At 49.4% G+C, this 16,165-nt stretch overlaps 1 protein-coding gene across 5 annotated transcripts in view; it reads left to right on the top strand.

The window, feature by feature from the left end:
• Window positions 1-16,165, top strand: part of LOC138447676 (CD209 antigen-like protein C) — a 298,894-nt gene that overhangs the window by 242,846 nt on the left and 39,883 nt on the right. The gene's annotated exons all lie outside the window — the stretch shown is intronic.

Genomic DNA, 16,165 nt, shown 5'->3' with positions numbered 1-16,165 from the left:
GTATGATAGCAACCTCGTCTGTCTCCTCCCCCCTCCCCTTACTTATTTGCACCCCCCACCCCTCCAGCACTATCTGAAATGTCATCAGGCCTAGTACGATAGTAGCTTGTTTTGTTCCTCCCCTTCCTTTCTGCACCCGTCCCCCTCACCTTTTGTTTTTCTCCGGCTCTACCAGATATGTCGTCAGGTCTAGTACGGTAGTCGCCTGGCTGTTTCCATATCCTTCCCACTCTCCCCCTCCCTTCCTTATCTATGTCTTAGCTCTTGCACTATCTGAAATGTCGTCATGGCTGTAAGAATGTCATTGTATTTTCCCTTGTTCCCTTCAAGCGCTTTGAAACACATTGTGTATAGGCGCTATATAAATGAACTATCATATCATAACGTATTCATAAATGATCATTTGCATTCAATGTCTTTGTACATTCTTGCACTCGTTGAATGGGCTAATTCTTAAGCCAAACATTGTCGACCCTGGACGCTAATGGACCAAATCACAAGACAATGTTGTGCCATGAAAATGCACATATTGCCCTTGGGTCATAAAACTGTAAAACAAAAAAAAATAGAAAATGTGAAAAGAGAAGCCAGTTGGTGACTAGTGGCAATGTAAAAACACATACGTGCAACGTAATGGATGGGTTGAGGTGTTGTGTCGTTGCAGAAAGATGTTGCCCTATTATCCCTAATCCTGCTAGTAACTGGGAGCTGGAAGTGGGCAAACAGCTCTCTGCACCACCTGGATTTTCCTTATGGGGGTGGTAGGTAGATAGGGCAATGCTGGCTGTCAGTAGGAGCCATATCATTATCGCTCCAATGGGTTTACAATTCTTGAAGTGCTTTGGAAGAAAAAGCTATGGAATGATGATAAGAGCCTCAACCCTAATATTTATAGAAAACTACACAAACAAAAGTAGTGAGTAATGCACTGCACTGACATACACGCGGATACATCCCCTATGCATGACCTCTGATATAACTTGAAACAAAAGAATATCCTGTAACAATGTCCCTGCCTAGCCTGCTGATAGGGGCTCGTGGCGGAACAGGGAGCATCCCCTGCCTGCCCCCATGGCACTGGGAGACTGGGAAGTAGGAATACATGCCCTTTACAGAATCAGACACAAGAGGCAGGATTGATCAGAGTGGCCTCAGTCCATGCGGATCCCCACAAACCACATACTGACAATGAGGATTGAGAGTTCCATGCTGACTGCCATGTTCAGGATAGAAAAAAGCCCCGCTGCGAGCTCTGCGCTTAATGTGCGCCCGTATGCATTCACGAGAATGAGAGTCGGGTGCTACTTGTAGGATGAAATCTGGACCCGGGTGCAAGAACCCATCAAAGGTCCCAGGCAGAGATGCAGACAGTGCAGGTCTTTGGAGGGGTAAGGTCTTTCCCTCGAATACATTTCCATCGAATTACTATCCATCGAAATGTATCCATCGAAATGCTTTTCCATCAAAAAGCATATTCATTGAATACATGTCGATGGATTTTAGGGTTAGGGTTAGAGTTAGGGTTAGGGTTCCATCGAACCTCTCCATATTTCCGATGGAAAGGTTTTGATGAATATACACTTTTAATGCAAAAAATGTAATTTTGATTAAACTTTTTTCGTTGGTTTTATTTCGATGGATTTTCTTTTCGATGGTTAATTTTCGATGGAAAGACCATAAACCGTCTTTGGAGTAGCAGAGCAGTGAGTGTTGAGGAGACGAAGTTGGGGGTTCATAGAAAGATGGAGTTGCAGGAGAAGGTGAGGTTGCTGCAGGATGTGAAGGGCACAGGAGTTGAAGGCACAAAAGGAGTTGAAGGTGCAGGTGAAGTTCGAGGTGCAGTAGCAGATGGAGGTGCAGAAATGAGTGGAAGATGTGCAGGTGTGGAAAGAGTTAAAGGAGCAGAGCAGGTGGTGGTGTAGAACACAATGGAGGAGGTGGATATTTAGAGCTGCAGGAGGAGCTGAAGGTATAGGAGAAGGTGCACGTTCCAAAGGAGTTGACACTGCAGATGGATGTGCTGAAGTAGGGAAAGTAGCAGGAGGAGGCAGGGGAGGTAGGGGAAGCAGGGGTGCATAAGTAAATAAAAGCACAGGAGGAGGAGGTGACCATCTAGGAGGAAGGGGGAGTGCAAGAGAGGTCGCAGGAGGTGAAGAAGGCTGTTCTCACCTCTTGCAAAGGCACTGGGACTAACTGCAGAGAGGCCTGGAACTTCTGTATGTATATCTGAATTCCTGGCATAACGCTTCCCAGGCAGTGGTCTACCAGTAAAGACCCCCCAGCGACCAGGACATCTACCATCAGAGCATCCTGCAGACCAGAGACTGGGAGAGACTTTGATTGAAGAACCTTTTGAAATGCCAGGGGGATTTGTTTTGCCATTCTGACTCCTTTTGATTTGTCCCCATTTTACAAATTCCCAATTAACACCTTTCTTAAGCTAGCTCCATGAGTTTCAACCTCAGTGGAATATCCTTGGCTTCATGATAAGATAGTGTCTAAAGTGGAATCCAAGGAGGACTGAATGGAGGCTCAACAGAGTGAAGAAGTTGGCTAGGTGCCTGGTGGCTACCCGTAGTTATCCGATGAGAGAATGGGTGCTGTGGCAAGTTGTCGGAGGAGTGGGATAGTCAGAAAGGTTAGATTATGTGAACAGCCGGTCCGAATGTTTGCATGGTTCTCGGTTGAATTCTATAGGATAGGATAAGGCATGTTATGGGCGTATGTAATCAAGTAGAGTTTATTGATAGGTAAGCAAGTGAGTGGGACGGGCCCGTGCGGAATTGGATATATTGTGTTGCCGATATGTGCTTGCCGTTCCGTAGAAGAGAAACTGATACCTGTTTGGAGAAGATCTTGCTGAGCATGTGGTCAAGGCTTGACTGCGGTTCCTTCTGAGAGGTGGGCTGATGTGTCCCCCTAGTCAACTCTTCAGGTGTACCGGCATTCCCTTTAAGGCGTGAAAAAGATTCTTCCAGGGGTTTGGGTGAGTTACAGGAAGGGTACTCCTCAACAGTCCGACTAGTTGAGAAAAATACCATTCAAATGTGGTGGAGTTGACTCCTTGTCTCTAACCTAACAATAGAGGGGAGCGTTGGCGTTCATGTATCTCTGGTGTTTCGGAGGTGCAAATAGGCCCCCAATTGAGTCCCTAATGAGGATCGCTGTGCAGCTGCACCCAAGGAGACATGATGGGGCCAACAGAAAATTTGGTAAAGAAGAGAGAAAGCACATTTTTGGCAGGATACCAACTTGGTGAAGCCACTAGTTGCGAGGCAAAACAATCAATGCAAGCTGAATCTGCTCAATCCACAGGCAGGCCCGGAGGTCAGGGGAGCTATGTGAAGGAGGCTTATCTTAGGTCCAAGAAGAGAGGGAGAGTACCACAGTTGCCTAACACGGCCCAGGTCCAAGATCAGGGAGAGACCAGAACGTAGTCGAACAAACGCTGCTGCATGGGATAACAGATGGGTAGCGTCCTCATGTATGGTGATGAGAAAATAAAATCACTGTTTAACGTGTCTCTTTTTGATATAGGAGCATAGATGAGGAGAACCAGGATACTATACACTGGCATACTTGAACTGTTGATATGAACTGTTGATATGAATGGGAGTGTACTCTCAGGTGATGACTTCTACTCCTAAGCACCGAAGGATAACTCAGGAGAAGAACTGAGTTGCATACTATGACTAATTAAGGGAGATTGTCCTTTCTCCCCAGGGGAGGTGAGCCCGCTCTGCAATACCCTCTGTAGGGCTGGAGGCTAGTGGGACCCCAATGCGAAAGACTCCCCCTTTGGAGACAAGGACACCCCTCCAGTTCCTGCGATTAACTCCCTAAACCATGTCACATGATCACCTACATGGGATTATCTAATATCCAAAGTAGTGTCAAGTCCCGAGACTGGGTTGAAGAGAAAACTATTTTATCCCATCACCTGGAAGAAAAAGAAAATGGCCCTCATTACGACCCAGGCGGTAAGTAATCGAAATTACCGCCATGGCGTAATGAGCGTTAACGCCATGGTCCGATGGCGATAAGAGCGCCATATTACGACCCATCGCGCACGAGCATTATGCCATGGCGGTAATGTAAACTGCGCCATGGCGTTAATGCCCCCAAAACGGCACCTACCGGCATCGTATGCCGCGCAAGGTGCACCACCGCCACCCCGACCACCGTTCATAGCGGTGACCGTAGTTAGCGGTCACCGCAATTAGCGGTGACCGTAGATAAGCGGAACCGGAAGTAGCGTCTCCGCGGCGGAACGGGAAAGAGCACGGCGGCCATCTTTAAAAATACAATCCATTGCCATCCTCCGCAACCACTGGACATCCGAGCCTGGGACCCGGCAAATACCATCATCAACCTTCTTCCTGCAAGAAAATGCCTAAAGTGGTCAAGAAAGCCTGTGACCGCCAGCGGCAAGACCGCTTCACCAGAGAGGAGCTCACCATGCTTGCGGAGACCCTCCAGGAGAACGCCGCAGTGGTATTCTCCAACCAAATGACCAGACCGGCCATAGCCAAGAAGAAGGCCATATGGGCACTGGTAGCTCAGCGGGTTAGTGCCGTGGGAACAACACCCCGCAATGTGAGACAGTGCCGCAAGCGGTGGGACGATCTCTGGCTCAGAGTCAGGAGCATACTATCGGCAAACAGAAACCTGGCCACGGCAACCGGGGGAGGATCGGAGTCCCCTATCAAATTGCAGCCATGGGAGGAAATCTGTGCCTCCACCATCGGAATGGAGAGCATAGAAGGAGTAGGAGGAATGGAGAGAGGAGCCCCGACATCAGGCGATGCAGGTAGGTGGCTCAAATCAAGCCATGCAAAATTCACCAAAGTCCATTCATGTGAAGTACAATGTTGCCCCATAGTGTAAATGCAACACATCAGCAGGAGACTGCCCACAGATACATCCGATCTCCACCCTGTACACATGCAGTATGCACACCCTAACTGCAGGCACCCACATACCTCCATGCTACTTCCACACAAAAGGGAGACAACCTGTTTTCCCCTGCCTCAAATGTGCCGCATGTACTAACTGATAAGATGTCAGTCGTCACAATGCCCGCCCAATGTCCACAGACCCATCAATAACACTTTCCCTCCTTTGCTCCACCACAGGCTCAAATTCCGACCTTGAGGATGAGGACACCACTGCCTCCACACCCACCAAGAGGGCCAGGACAACTGTGCCAACACCACAACCCTCCACCTCTGCCGTCCCGAGGAAAACCCCACAGCAGCCAAAATCCATGCCAGGAAAACAGGACAGGGCACTGACAGCCACCCCAGCAGGCAGCACAGAAGCAGCAGCAGCAGCAGACATTACCCAAATCGTGCCCACAGAAGGGACAGGCTCTGCTGCAAGCAGCACTATTGGGGAAACTGCTACCATCGCAGCCTCCTCCGATAGCGAAGCAGGGATCATTGAGGAGTTTGATGTCGGAAGCCCCACTGCCCACCCTCATTCCCCCTACCTGTCCCTAAGCAGCCCGCATGCGGGTGCTACACAGGGGCAGTCAGAGGATGACGATTGGCCAGGCTCTCCATCCCCGCTGCAGGAGGTGAGCAGCCCAATGGGAATACCACTGCCATTAGCTATGGGCCAGAAAGAACAACTAAGCCTGGAGGAGATCGTCACCCGGCAGCAGCAACTATCCTCGCTCCTCAATGAGCATGTTGCAGAATGTGGGGGGTCAACGGCAGCAATGGAGAAATGTGCGGAGACAGTGAAGGCTGCTATAGAGTCCTCCACAAAGGACATCTGCGCAGAACTCGCCGCTGTGCGGCACGTCATCACTGAACTTGTGCAGACAATTCGGGACATGCGTCCAAATGAGCAGGCAGGAACCTCCTCGGCTGCCAGCTCGACACCAAGCAGCCCCATCCGCCGATCGGGGAGGAACCTGCGCAGCACAGGCAGGGGTGCCCCGGGGGCCAGGGGAGGGGGCTGCCAATAGTGGCCGGACAGTGGAGAAATCCTACATCAGACACTGCTGCACAGACTTACTCACACCTTTGTAGGGATTCCAGGGGGAGGGTAGAGGGGGGAGTGGGTGTGTTGGGGAGTTCAGGGGGGAGGGGGGAGTGGGTGTGTTGGGGAGTTCAGGGGGGAGGGGGGAGTGGGTGTGTTGGGGAGTTCAGGGGGGAGGGGGGAGTGGGTGTGTTGGGGAGTTCAGGGGGGAGGGGGGAGTGGGTGTGTTGGGGAGTTCAGGGGGGAGGGGGGAGTGGGTGTGTTCAACAAAATCACTTTCACAATACACTTTTCATATTTGCACAAATCAGATGTGTGGACATTGCTCATTGCGTATGTGTGATTTATTGGTAAACAGTCCCCAGTGTCCATATAACAGACGCACACAGTGCCACAATCGTCATCTCCAGGTGACACCCCCCATTCGCGTGTGCTAGAATAATTGGTTGATCAGAGTACTACGCATTTCACGCCCCTCCTGTGCATCGCCGCCTCCACGAGGTGCTGCCGAATCCCCACCTTCATCATCCTCATCGACAGGTGGTTGCAGTTCAGCATCAGGGGGCAGGGGCACATTGCGTCTGACGCACATATTGTGTAGCATGACACATGCCATGACGATCTTTGCCATCTTCTCATGGCGGTACAGGAGTGCCCCACCAGACCTGCTGAGGCAGCAAAACCGTGCCTTCAATAGGCCAAAAGCCTGCTCAATCACCACACGGGTACGTGTATGTGCACGGTTGGAGTCCTCCTCGTGCTGGTTCTGTGGGTTCCGGACTGGTGTAAGGAGCCACCTCTTCAGGGGATAGCCTGCATCACCTGTATGTGGGCGAGAATGTATGTGTCAGTCATGACGTCTATTTCAAAACATGACGTGCCACCATGGCTTGCATCCAACTGTTACTTCGGACCTCTTTTGAATGCACTAATTGATTCACACTATGCGACCAGTATATGCTCATGGCTCCTATGGAATGTGGTGCATGCCATCAACCAATGTATGCAGGGGGGTCAAGTGCCTTGTGAGTGTCCATCCACTGTGTTCGTTCATGCCGTTTGTTTTGGTGTCCTGGCACGTGTCCTGTGAGGTCAACGCTCACATCATTGCAACATTGCTGTCAGCATCATCATGACCCCAGTGAGCAATACTGATGTTGATAGGGACATTTTGTGGGCCTTGCTGTCTGTGTGATGGTGTGTTGATGTTTCTGTCCGTCATGTGCCTCATTCGTGCGCAGTTATGGGGACAGGCCTTTCAGTGGATGGTGTCTGGTGACGTGCATGTAGGTGCATTTCGTTGAGGTCAATGTGGTGTGAATTGGTACAATGCACTTGCAGATGGTTGTGTCAATGTTGGGGCACACCTTCATTCACGTGGTGGGGCTGCATACATCGGGCATTAGGTTTAGTGGTGTCAGCTGAGGTTTGTGCTGCTTTAGGGTATGATCTGGCTCCGTTGTCTCTGCTACTCACAGCCAGGTGGGGTATTCAGTAGGGGTGGGATGGCGGTTGGTGTTTCTATCATGCTGTTTGTGTATCATGTATACGATGGTGTTGATGGTGTCCCGGTCCAAACGGTACAGGGTGTGGATCTGCTCAGCGGTGAGGTTGAATGGACTGGCTCTGATGCGTGGGATTGTGGGCTGCCTGCGTGGTGCCACTGGCTGTGCTGGTGGGGCTTGCTGGCCCTGCCTTGCCCTCCTTCTCCTCCTGCGTCTCCTCTGTGCAGCCTATTGTTGTTGTTGTTGTAGTTGAAGTTGTAGCACTTGCATTGCTATCAGGTCCTCCAGCCCCAACATTGCTAGTCCTATTGGAATCATTGTGGAGTGTGACTGGGTCTGGGAAGGGGTTGGGTGTGCTCTTTTTGTACTTCCTGACTCTGTATTGCCTCCACCTGTGCTGATTCTGTGCGCCTGTGGCAACTGGATTCACTGCACAAAGCCCTTTATGGTTGGTTCGCGATGGCGTAATTAGCACCATAGCGGTAAGGTACTTAACGGGCTGGGTGATGGCGTTAGGTGCATGTCCGCTTGGGTCGGCATTCGCGTACCTTTACGCCATGGCGCTAAGTACGGTGTGGGAGGTCGCGTGCGCGCGCCATTGGCGCAGTTAGCGGCAGCGTTAACTACGATGCCGCTAATGGCATCGTAGTTAACGGTCACGGGTCATGACCGGACCTAGCGGAAAACGATGGCGGTAACCATTTACCGCCATCGTTTTTCACTTAGCGCCAGGGTCGTAATGAGGGACAATGTCTCTATAAATAAAAATCTACAATTAACTGCGGCAAGGAGATTGAAGAAAGAGTGTAGGATGAACGAAGTAGAGAGAGAGAGGAACGCATATGGGAGCGTAAGAGCTAGAGGAGGCGGATCCAGAGAAAGCCGCGGAGCCCGCAACATTCAGAAGTGCTCTGAACATGGGAAAGAAACGCAGGAAACCCAGTGTGTGCAGAAATCAGAGGTGAGTTGAGTCCAAGCTAGGATGGTGTCATGACCACAAGGACGTCGCTGATACTGTACCAAACAGGAATTGGAAAACGCTTTGGTCTCCTCTCGGGATACTGAGACGCCAAGAGGGAATGATAGAACTGCAAGAAAACGCCAGCCGAAGAGAGCTGACAGAGATCCCGAGCGAAGGAGAAGGATGCACACCAGTACGGGCCACGATGACGTTCCCCCACAAGACTAAAGGTGACTGGGAGAACGGGAGAACCGTGATGCCGACCAAGGCTCATTATGCAAGCACAGAGACTCGTCTCAGTACAATTGACGTCGTAAAACTAAATGTGATGAGCTTGAATAGTGTGGGTACAAGAAGAAATATCATAAGTAATCCTGAGAGAGGGATCAATGGAACGCGGGTTTCACTATCCTGCGAAGAGGCGAAAACACCCAGTTACTCAAAGAAGGTTAAGAGGAATGTAACAGAGAAATAATCTAAAGTGGAGGGCAGAGAAGCCTCAGGAGTAAATGATATTGAAGACAGACTACGCCAAGAAAGTTTGAACCATAACTGCACAAAAAACAAGGAACACATAAGAAAGGACACTTGCCCCTATTACCCAGCAGATATTAGCCCAAACCAAAGGATTCAACAAGGGCCAAAAAAAGGAGTCCTGAACATTGAGAGCAACGTAGAAGAGAAATAATATTATAAAGTGAAGGACAGAGAAGCTTCATGAATAAATATGAAAGACAGACTAAGCCAAGAAAGGTTGAAGCCTAATTGTAAACAACAGCTAGAGAAAGACACTTTTCATGGTTACCCAGGTACTCTGGAATCAAAGGATTCGGCTAAAACCAAAGAAAGTAATCCTTAAAGAGGAAAGGAAAGCTAAAGGTTTGCAAGGAGAACTACAGGAACTGGTACAGAAAGAGAAAAATGTAATATCAACACGAAACATGAAAGATTAAAGAAGAAAAGAGCAAGAAGCATTCATCAGAAGAAGGGAGTCATTCTCCTGACCTTAGTTTTGTTAGAATAATGGAAGGGAAAGTTAGCATTTGGTTTAGACAGCAAACTTCTTTCTTTGGACTTTTACTGATGACTGATGAGCACCTTAGTTAGTAAAATAGGTAGGGAATACCCGATAGTGATAGGGAAAGTTAGACCCTATGCATATTCTTTAGTAAACATATGTTGGAAATGTCCTCAGAGCGTCTGCGTCCTCATTCTGACTCGCCACAAGCCTACACTATAAAAGGTATGTTGAGCAGAGAACTGGTGTCATTACTGTTGTTCCCCAATAATCCCCCACTCCCGACACTACCCTTCACTAATAAGAGGAAATAAGGGTAGAACTTGACCAAGATGTCCTTGCTCTCAAGGAGACATGGTTCCCGGCCAGTTCTGTCACAAGTTTTGTCACTCTCCTCCCTGAAGGCTACAAGATCCTCTCCGAACCCAGAACCAACCGTCCCGGAGGTGGAGTAGCCCTGATCTTTCGGAGTGGGTCCTTGACTCTGTCATCCCCACACAGGCCTACTCCTCCTTTGAATGCTTGGTTCGGCTCTCTATCTCTCTTGGCCTCTCACTAACTGTGGGCATGATCTACAAGCCACCTGGCCTGGTCTCTCTCTTCCTCCCTGAGTGGCCCGACTGCTTCTCATTTCTGCTTGCCTTTACCTCTCAACTGCTCCTCCTTGGGGACATCAACATCCATCTAGATGCTTCTAACCCCTCCTCTGAGCTCTTACACAATCTCTACAACTATATCTTTATTTCTATTCTACCCTCTGGCCCGACACACTCTGCTGGGCACACCCTGGATGTTATCTCCTCTGACACCCCCCTCTATAACCCTCTCACCACTCATCTCTCTCGGACTGACCATTTTCTTCTCTCTTCCCATCTGACACTCTCTGTCCCCCAGGTGAAGCCGACCCCAGCAGTGCTACACACCTTCTCGGTCATCCTGCCCATGAAGCGTGTCAGTGGAGGCTTTTGCCACAACTTTCTCTCCTCCTCCTACACCTGCGGCTGGCTAACACTCTGACACAGCCCTCTCTAAACTGCATCTCTCTATCACTAACACTCCTGATGTCCTTGCCCCTGTCATAAGGATCCGTTTGAAGTCCACCTCCAAGTGCAACTTTTGGTATCACTCGAACCTCGCCAACCTTAAACGTAGGTGCAGGGGCACTGAGAGGAAGTGGAGAGCGTCAGGAGTATCATCTGAAAAAACTGCCCTGCGCCTGCTCCAAAGGCAATGCAGACTCTCTGTCTTGTCCAGGAAGAGAGCATACATCAAAGCCTGCATCTCTTCAGCCTCTAACAACATGGCCGAACTCTTTAAAATCTGCAAGGAGCTTGCTAATCCTGCTGCAGTCTCCACCTCTCCTGTTCCCCCCCAAAGCCCTTTGCACTGGCTTCTCACTTCACCACTAAAACTCAGGACATCCTGTCCTCTCTCTCATCTTCCTCTCCCTCTACCTCTCTCGGCCCCTCTCTGGCCGCCTCTCCCTCTCCTCCTTCTCTTTCCCTGTGTTTAGTCCTGATGATGTTTCTAGACAAGTCCAATCTATGAAAGTGTCATCCAAGCAGGTGCTCCCATGCTCCTTCAGGACCATCAAGGACCACATTGACACCCTCACTCCAGCCTTGACCAATTTCTGCATTCACTGCATTGACACTGGAACTTTCTCCTTCCCCCTAAAGCACTCTCTTGTGCAGCCCCTCTTGAAGAAGCGTCCGGCAGATCCTTTTACTACGGCTAACTATTGCTGATCTCCATCACTCCTTTCCTGGGCAAATGCCTGGAAATGCTGGTCATTTCCCAGCTTGCTCTCCATACTGAATCTGTTGGTTGTCTCCATGACCATGTTATGTTATGTTATGTTATGTTATGTTCATTTATTTTATAAAGCTCACGCTCGCTGAGGTGTCTTGGCGCTGTCAGAGACCGGAGAAAATATCTATCAACAAGGAGAGAGAAGGTAAAGTTGGAACAGGTAAGTTTTTGGCAGCTGACGGAAAGCCAAATGATTATCAGTGGATCTCTGGTGAACAGGCAGGGTGTTCCACAAATTAGCGGCGGCCACCGAAAAAGAACAGCCGCCAACTCGCTCAAATCGGTATCTAGGAACAAGGAGGAGGTGAGACTCCTTCGACCGTAGATCACAGGAGGGTAGATAGGGAAAGAACGTTTCCCAAAGATATTCCACACCTGACCCGTAATAGGCCCGGTGCACTATCACCAGTGATTTAAATTTTACTTGCTGCCGGACTGGCAGCCAGTGTAGTGATCTGAGAACGGGAGAAATGTGAACACCATAGGGGGATGCCGTGCAGACATGAGCCGCATAGTTTTGAAGGAGATGCAACCGATGCAACAGATATAAAGGATGCACCAGCAGAAGCGGGTTACAGTAGTATAATAGGCTTAATACTAGCACGGCCGTAACTAAGGGCCTGAGTTGAGTTGGAAGAAGTGGCAGGACCCTACGAAGAACGCAGAGTTGAAAAAAACCTGCCTTACAAATAGCCCCAACTTGGGCGTTCATCGACAGGGATGCATAAAGGATGACTCCAAGATTTTTCACCTCAGGACCGGAGGGGGACAAGTCCTCAGCTCGGTGGGCCAGAAGGCCGGTGACCAGGAGAGGACGGGCTCTGTGACAGCGCGCCGGGAGATGCACGAGGGGTGCACCACCAGGAACTCGGTCTTGTGCCCGTTCAATTTCAGCACATTGCTGCCCGTCCACTTACCCATGGCCACAAGGCAACTCCTGGATTCTTCCCAGCCAACTCCTGGGAAGAATCCAGCCGGACAATGATCTGGGTATCATCAGCATAGGAATAGCACCTGAAGCCCAAGGAGCGGATGAGCAGAGCAAGAGGCTGAACATAGATATTAAACAAAGCCAGGGACAAGCCGACCCCTGGGGGACCCCAGAGAGCAACTTTGTAGCAGCTGAAAAGAAGGAGCCAAGAGTCAGAATGTTTCTGTGGTCAGCCAAGAAGGAGGCAAACCACTCCAGAACCTGGCCGGACAGACCGGCGGCGGCCAAACCATCAAATAGCACCTGCTGGTCTACGGTATCAAACGTGGCCAATAAGTCTAATATGATAAAGGTGTCTGTTCCGCCCTCATCGGCCAGTCGACAGAGGTCATCGTACACAGTGATCAGACGTTCTCTGTCCCACGACCCGGACGAAACCCTGACTGAAAGGGATTGAGAAAAGAAGAGGACTCAAGAAAAGATGTAAGCAAAGGAGATACAAGGGATTCCATTAATTTCATGCAAGGATTTGTTAACCGCCTCTGTCAGCCATGTAGATATAAGCGGGGAGATATCTTTACAAATCCTCAAGGGAATGTCATCAGAGGGGGAAGCAGATTTAAGTTTTCTATCTGCACGCTCCACCTCCTCGACTGAAAAGATGGAAAAGTCGACCAAGTGTGATCCAAGACCCCCGGCAAAAATTGTTGCACAGGGACAGGAAAAGCAGATTAACGAATCTTATCTTGTATGACTTTAACTTTATCAATAAAGAAAGTGGCCAGGTCATCACAGAAGGCCTGGGAAGGTTCAGCCTGCGGGGCAGAGTCAGGGGGCGGGAGAGAGAGAAGGGACAACAGAGAATAAGTCCAGAGGTTGGTTAAGGGCGTTTTCAATTTTACCCGTATAATGGGTACTTTTGGCTGATTGAATAGCCAGATGGTAAATGCTACTTATCGAAGAAAACGCTAACTTAGTGCCAGCTGAATAGGTTTTCCTCCATTTTTGCTCAGCCTGCCGTTTTTTGCTGGTAGAGCCTTCAGCTCATCCGAGAACCAAGGCTGAGATGGACGGCTTCTTAGCTTCCGAAGAGTGAGCGGGGCTAAGGTGTCAGCATCACTACTAAAAATGTGTTTAATGTAGAAAAGTTTATTGAATGGGCTGCTAGACACTGGGCCTCATTACGAGTCCAGCGGTAACCGTGCCTGAAATTACGGCAGGTTACCGCCGGACTCGTATTACCATTCTGCCTCCGTGATTCCCGGAATTACCGGGGCAATACGATCCCGGTGACCCGGGAATTCCGGAGGCAGAATTCGGTAAATCCCCATTCCCATTGAGTCCAATAGGACTCAATGGGAATGGGGAAGTGGAAACATTGGCACCATCTGGTGATGGTGCCGGTGTTTCCACGTCCGCCTACAGGCGGGTGGTGTTAAACCCGCCGGATCAGACCTGGAGGGTTTACCGCCACCATTATTTCCATACCAGGTGACTCATAATGAGGCCCACTGAGTCTGAATGCCGGAAATAATATCAGTTTTTGGGGTGTTTTTCGAATTGCGACAGCGCTGGTATTTAGCTTCAGCTGGGGTAGGAATGACCTGGGCTTGAATTAAACAGGGGTCGACAAAGTGGTCTGACCACAGAATAGGGAAGGGGGGGAGACAAAGGCTAGGGAGTCTCTGACAAAGACCAGATCTAATATATTACTGGCTAAGTGCGTCAGGGTTGAAACTAGTTGACCTAAGCCAAGGTCGCTTATAGCTTCAAAGAATTGTTTCTTGGCTATGGTCCAGGACAATTAAAATGTAAGTTAAAATCACCTGTAATAATCAGGTGGGTATATCTAAGTTCTAAATCAAAAATAAATTCAGGAAATAAATCACAGAAGGAGCCGATCGCTCCAGGTAGTCGATAGACCACCAGAATGTGGTGGCTAAGATGGGAGGAAATGGCGACTTTTACTAAAATGGCCTCCATTCTGATAGAGTGAGTCAAGGGAATCAAGGTGGTCGCAAGGCAGGATCTAACAATTACAGCTGTCCCACCTCCAACTTGCCCTAGCGGTCGATCAACACGAAAAGTTTTATGAGAGTCTCAAAAAAGCTGGACCAGTGCCGGGCCGGAGGCATCGTTAAGCCATGTCTCTGTAACACACAACACATCAGGGTCTAATTCTGCCAGTAAATCCGAACAGGCAGCGGTGTGTTTCATCAAGAACGGGCATTAATCAATAGGCCAGTAAGGGACTTTTCAGGGGACTTACCAGGGTGGGCTCTCACAGATGTTATCTGATCTGCCAGGACAGGCAGAGATGAGCCGGACGGTGCTACTGCCAATAGTTCATCTCTTGACCATCTGATAGAAGATGTTATATCTGATTCATGAGCCCATGGCACCATCAGTCTGGCTCTAGAGCAGCCAGAAGCACATAAACTGCTCTCCTGAACACCTGTGAAGAACTGCTCTCAAATCTCAACTCTAGCCTTCCTTCTGTCCTCATCCACCTTGATCTTTCCTCTACTTTCGACACAGTCAACCATGCCATCCTGATCAATCGTCCCGTGACAACCTGGGCATCACGAATCAGGCCCTAGCCTGATTGACCTTCTTCCTCTCTGCCTGACCCTCCCAGGTCCAAATGGGATCCTTTCTCTCCACCACCACTCTCTCCACATGTGGTGTTCCCCAGGGCTCTAACCTCTCATCCTGGCTCTTCAACCTTTATTTGGTACCTCTGACCTACCTCATCTCTACCTTCTCTCCTACCTTTCAGTGTTATGCGGATGACACTCTGCTCGCCTTCAGGATCCCCTTAGCCCCCTCTTCCACTCATTCGTGACTGTCTATCCAATGATCTCTGCAAGGAACAATGCAAGGATCAAGTTCAAGACCCTCTGCATTGACTACAAGGCATTCTAGGGCCAGGGACCTCAATACATCTCAGTCTCTCTTCCGAAGCACATTCCTTCTCGTGGCCTCTGCTCAGTCACCTCCAACTCTGAGAGGATCAGACGCTTCTCCAGGCCGAGAGTGGGGGGGTACATCTCTCTCCTCGTCTGGTGCCTCAATCTGGATAATCCTCCCTGCCTCTCTGAAGTTTGAGCAGGACCATCTAAGGTTCCATAAGCAACTCAAGAGCTTACTTTTCACTTCTTCTTTCTCTCTCTCTTTCACCTGTTGATGTACATGACTGCTGCGTTAACTGGTTAGCTGGCCTCCCTCTGAACCCTAATGGGCCCAGGCTCCTTGACGACCAGTAGCCCCATGCACTGCCTCAGGGCCAACCGTGCACTAAGGTGCTGTTTCTGTAACCCTACAGTACCCTGCCTCCGTCCACTTATCGCACCTCTCCCCTCCCACTTCACTTGTACGATCTGAATGACACAAGGCCTAGTAAGATCGTTTGTTTCGTCCTCCCGTTGTCACCCCTTCCCTGTCTTGTCACAACTAGAAACACTTGTGTACAGGAAGTTTATACATGACATATCATATCATATCATATCATATCAAGGGTTGCCACACCACAAGGCTGTTGTCCCCAGGAATACCATTTCACACAGTGACCCCATACCCTTAGCCCCAACCAAAGAAATGATCTGTATCTACTTTTGACCTAAATGATGCGATATCTGTGGGCGAAGGACTTTACAAAATGAGGCCCTATTTTGTAGAACTAAAGGGGCTCATATACCCAATAGAAAACGACCCTTGTGAGAATGAGCAAAGGTGCTATCAGTATATTGGTTCCATCACCTTTAAGACAAACTGTATTGTACCTTGCCCATTCCCAGTTAAACATTAAACAGCAGGGACTAGCCAAGACACAGTATAATGTATTATTGATATAAAGCACAAGCCAGTCCTCCAATGTGCTTTATTATGGATGTATTCAGGTTTTCTGGTAACAACTCCCAGCATAGCCTCTTCTATCCATCACAGATCTT

Source organism: Ambystoma mexicanum, chromosome 3q (assembly GCF_040938575.1).
Source record: "Ambystoma mexicanum isolate Mex_15411 chromosome 3q, UKY_AmexF1_1, whole genome shotgun sequence".
Lineage (NCBI taxonomy): Eukaryota > Metazoa > Chordata > Amphibia > Caudata > Ambystomatidae > Ambystoma > Ambystoma mexicanum.
Note: the sequence above shows the minus strand (reverse complement) of the source record. Positions and strands in the feature narration are given on the sequence as shown.